The sequence below is a fragment of the Syzygium oleosum genome, unplaced genomic scaffold, assembly GCF_021117445.2.
Source record: "Syzygium oleosum isolate NSW1041296 unplaced genomic scaffold, Sole_v2.1 Sole_v2.17, whole genome shotgun sequence".
In the NCBI taxonomy this organism is placed as follows: domain Eukaryota; kingdom Viridiplantae; phylum Streptophyta; class Magnoliopsida; order Myrtales; family Myrtaceae; genus Syzygium; species Syzygium oleosum.
Window position 1 is genome coordinate 959,813 of NW_026607501.1, and position 4,755 is coordinate 964,567.

Genomic DNA, 4,755 nt, shown 5'->3' on the forward strand with positions numbered 1-4,755 from the left:
ATCAAAGCACATGATAGGCCGCAACACAAGATAATTACTTAATGTACTTTTTGCTCTCTTCATAGCCATTGCCAAGCGAAATTTCAGTTTGCATCTGCCTGATTATGCAGATGATTCACTCATTGTTCTTCCTTGTCATACGTGCAAAAGGTGGTGTCACGCCCCGACCCTCGAGCACGCTAACATCCCACCATAGTCGTTATAAATGCGACGTCTCAGGACGCATCGCCGACCCAATCAAATCGTTAACAAATAAACGCATGCGGAAGCGAACTAAAACTCCCAATCAAAACAACAGGGATAGTCAGGAAAACATACCTCAATTTAAACAACATCAACAATACATAGGGTTAACATATTACGAGTCCGCCACACAGACCTATCCGATTGCAACCACAAAAGGTAGGGGTTAATCTAACTCCTCTATCTACGAGGATAACCTCAAAAAGGTGTTTCCCCTCGAAACAGCCAGTTCTCTTGGAACGCAACGCGTACTCATATCTGAGCACCTGAAAAGTGATTAACAACAACGAGTGAGATAAAATCTCAGTAAGTTAACGACCTAAGCCTCGATTAGGAGGTCAACTCATCTCGGATGTACCTAAAACATGCAACGATACATCGAAGGTAGATATCTCAACATAATACTCACAACATTTCGCCACATAGTCACAGGCAACCTTACCTTGCCCCGGGCACATGCACACGCCCTGTACGTTATGATTCACCGTATGCCATAATAATGCAATAAGCATATAATACAATCAAAATACGCATCAACTTTCTCAAGCATAATGCATTCACACGTGTCCTGATTATAAGGTGAAACCGCTTCGGCCCGTCCCATACCGTGCCTAACAATTTGATCTCATAATCAAGCGCAATGCCACCACAATCTTTCACGCGTATTTCAATTACAACAGCCACACCAGGGGCTACGGTACAACCCGCGATATTCGCATCAGGTTGGCGGTCTTCCGGTATATCCGGGCATCGCCCTACCTCAACGGGCACGGCATCGTCTCACCCTACCACAATGACGGTGTATCCCAAAAATGGGGTTCATTCCGAATCCAATTCGCGAATGACTACGTCTCCCTTTCTACTAGCGACGGCTTCCAATTATCAAATTGAGGACACCCGTTAGGGACGGCCAAACCCTAGGTTGGCGGTCATCCGGTATACGGTTTTCTGGTATAACCGGGCACAAAAGGAACCTTTAGGTGATCATGCACACATAGCAGTACTCAGGTTCCATCATTATAATTTGCAATAGCAGATGCAAACATGATCCGTGCTAATACGTTGAAATATTGCAATTTTCACACGTAAAAATGCACTAAAATAATCACACGTGATCATGCACATATTATTAAACCACCAAACTTGGCACACTTCCATATTCAATCATCCACAACATATTTATCTCATAAAACTCAGCAAATAAACCCGACACCTTAGGGTTTATTAATTAAATGCCCACAATTCTATATTTAATAATAAACAATCAATTCAATTGAACATACAAACCAATTTATAAGGAAAATTCCAACTTAGGCATTACAATTTAAGCCTAAAATAATCACAATTTAATTTAGGAATTTCCACAAAAATATTATTAAAATATTAATATTTATTTTCCGAAAATAAATTAATTAATAATATTTTAATTCTGAAAATTAATAAAATATTATTATAAATAATCCAATAGCTTAACAACTAATCCCCACTTAATTAGTACTAGGCACAATTAACTTAAACTAATACATTCTAATCAAGTTTAACATACTAATCAAGGGATTAGTGCGAAAACTCACCCGATTAAAATTCCGGAGACACCGGTGCGTCGGCGGCGGCGAGGGCTACGCTTTGCACGGTCCAGAATCGACACGGAAAGACGACAACGACGACTGTGTCTCGGCTGGACAGCAACTTGGGGCGGCTGTTTTTGGCTCGGCGGCCTTGAACCGGCGGCGGAAAAAGGCTTGAACGGGCGGCGTACGGCTCCAGGCAAACACGGCGAGCTGCTGGTGGTTCAGTGGTGGTGTAAAGCAGCAAGAACAGCAGCCCAAAGGCTGTTCTGCTGGTTTGGCCGAGAAAGGAAGAAAAGGGGGAAGAAGAGTGAAAATTGAGAGGAAAATGGAGAGATAGAAAAGAGAGAGGAGGGGGTGGACGTGAAATGAGAGAGAGAGTGAGGAAAGAGAGACAAAAGAGAGATATTTCTCTCATTTAAGGCAAGCCTTCAAAGTCCTCTTTTATCATTCAAAAATGCACAAAAGTCTTCTCTCTTTAATGTTTTTGTTTCTTGATCATAAATGCAAAGAAAGGTATTTTGGTAATTTTACAAGGTATAAAAATATTTATATGCATATACAAGCTAGAATTTTGTACGGACTCGTATAAATCAAGTTGGGTTTCAATCGGATAAGAAGCGGGCTTGAAAATGCGGTTGGGCTCAAATTTGGGCTTGAAAATGGAATTTGGGCTTAGATGGGCTAAATGGGCCTCATTGGGCCCACTTGGGCTGCCTTGGGCCCAAATGGCCGAACCACATTGGGCTTGAGGCCCAATGTGCCTTTATCCGGCCCACTCCCTCGTGGGCTCAAATTCTCGGTCCGTTAATCCTTTTCCGAGAAATTCGAGCAAATCGATAAACGAGTAAATCAATGAGGCGATGTCCAATAATTTTAGTCTTGAAATCCTCGAAGATTCGACACACAAATTTGGATTCTAATTTGTGGTAAAAATCAATCAATTGTGACTTTAGTGCATCTCAAACTAACGGGCGGCTTTTAGGAGTTAAGCGTATTCGACCCGTGGTTGATTCGGTATCAAACCACGTTTAAGTTTTTCTCGAACCATGGATGATCTCGATTGTCATGTAATTGTGAGGGGTCAATCGCTAGTTTCGAAGTACGCGATCATCAGTCAATGGGTTTAGGGTTGTTCGCAATACATACAATGGTCAAGCGGAATCACCCGCGATTCGATTGTATACTATTGACGAATCGTTTTATAACCATCCCTTGATCGGTCTATAATGGCTTAAAATTGATCCTCATCAATCCTTATGGTCGAATTGTCAATCCACGGTAGGGTTCTTAGGTCGTGCGTACCTAATTCTTTAATAGTCTTTCCCTATCGGTTAGTCTCTCACGAGTGATCAATTCGGAGCGAGATTTACTAACAGTACATCGATTAATATTATCATTTCATTACATCTCGAATAGGGTCGAATTTCAAAATGTCACAGATGGAGTTACATCAATGGACGATTTCCTGATAAAGTTCTTCCCCACCGTCCACGAAAGGAAGCTCCACGCCAAGGAAGACAATTACAGCAAGAATGATAGTCAGTAAATACAGCTTTTCGCATCCTCCCTGTACCTTGTAGCTCTCGTTTCAGGTTGTTGCGTTGAGGGTCTGTACTAAATGGGGATAGAAGCCCACCATTCTCATTGCGTCCTCGTTCTTCGCGCGCGGAGCCGGCTTGAGTGCTGGCGCTCAACGTATTTGGATGCTGATCGTCGCACGCATTCTACTATGCAGCAGAGTCAGTTTCGGCAATGAGGTATGGCAATGTGAATCTTGCTCCATCAATTAGCATATAAGAGTCATAATTACTGTTTTGAACAAATTTTGCATTCTAACCTTATGGAAGGTGATTTTGATTCAATTTGTGCTTAATCCCACAAATTTTGCATTCTAAATGCAATACAAATCCTACAGCTTATTCTTTGTAAGGTTTGGCCTCAATTTTTATCCTGAAAACAAAGAAAATTAAGGGTACAAGGAATGGAGATTTCTTTTAAAACAGAGGAGAGATCCATGTAACTTAGCCATGCAAGAACTATTTGAGTACTTTTTTTTTTTGGCATTTGAGTACTTTAAGTTGGTTGAAATTCGATGTGCATAAATCATGGGAATTCACAAAATGTGTAGCACTTTCCAATCTCTTTGGTAATAATCATGCAGCTGTGCCTTTGTTCTTGTCAGAGATTGCTCATGTTCAACACAGAGGAGCTGTGAACATTCACTTCCAACTCCTTTTCACTGTTGGCATTCTAGTTGCAAACTCAGTAAACTAAGTGTTGGGGACAACCGAGTAACAATTGACCAAGAACTAACCTAATCCAGGATCCATTTCATCCCCAAAACTAAGTCAACCAAAATCGATTTATCCCCAGCAGCAACCAGCAATACAACCTCAAAATAAATAAATATACTGCCAAATGATAAGAAGACAAAGGCAAAAGCAACACCAAAATTTTATTTGGAAAGTCCAATGCGAGACAAACCACGGTTTGCCCAAAAAAAAAAACTTCCAATAATCATCAAAAATAGTATGACACACAAAGGGTTTTTCTCTAGTCACACACTATAGGCTCAACAACAATCAAAATCACTGTTGCGATTTGATGTAAAGTAGTCAAGCTGAGAGGTGACATGAGATGAAGCTGCAGAATCAACAATCCAGCTAGAGTCTTGGCATGTAAGATTTACACAAGCATCATCACAAATGAATATTATATCTCTATCGGATGCAACTATCGCCGTATGTTTCTCTTCTTTCTTTTAATCTCCATTTCTATCATGGGATTTATCTCTTTGACAATCAGCACTCTTTGGCATAATGTCCCATCTTGCCACAATTGTAACCCTTCACACTCCTCGGCCTTGATTTTAACCTTCTTTTTAACTTGCCTCTGTTATCATTACTCTGAAATTTTCTCGATTAACTTCTTGCCATGTTTT

At 40.8% G+C, this 4,755-nt stretch overlaps 1 long non-coding RNA gene across 1 annotated transcript; it reads right to left on the reverse strand.

Annotated features, from left to right (window-relative positions):
* Positions 1-303: 303 nt before the first annotated feature.
* Positions 304-2,313, reverse strand: LOC130140252 (uncharacterized). The gene is made up of 2 exons (XR_008818290.1): positions 1,818-2,313; positions 304-509 (listed from the first exon to the last, which is right to left on the reverse strand). It is a non-coding gene; the product is annotated as an uncharacterized LOC130140252 (long non-coding RNA).
* Positions 2,314-4,755: the final 2,442 nt, after the last annotated feature.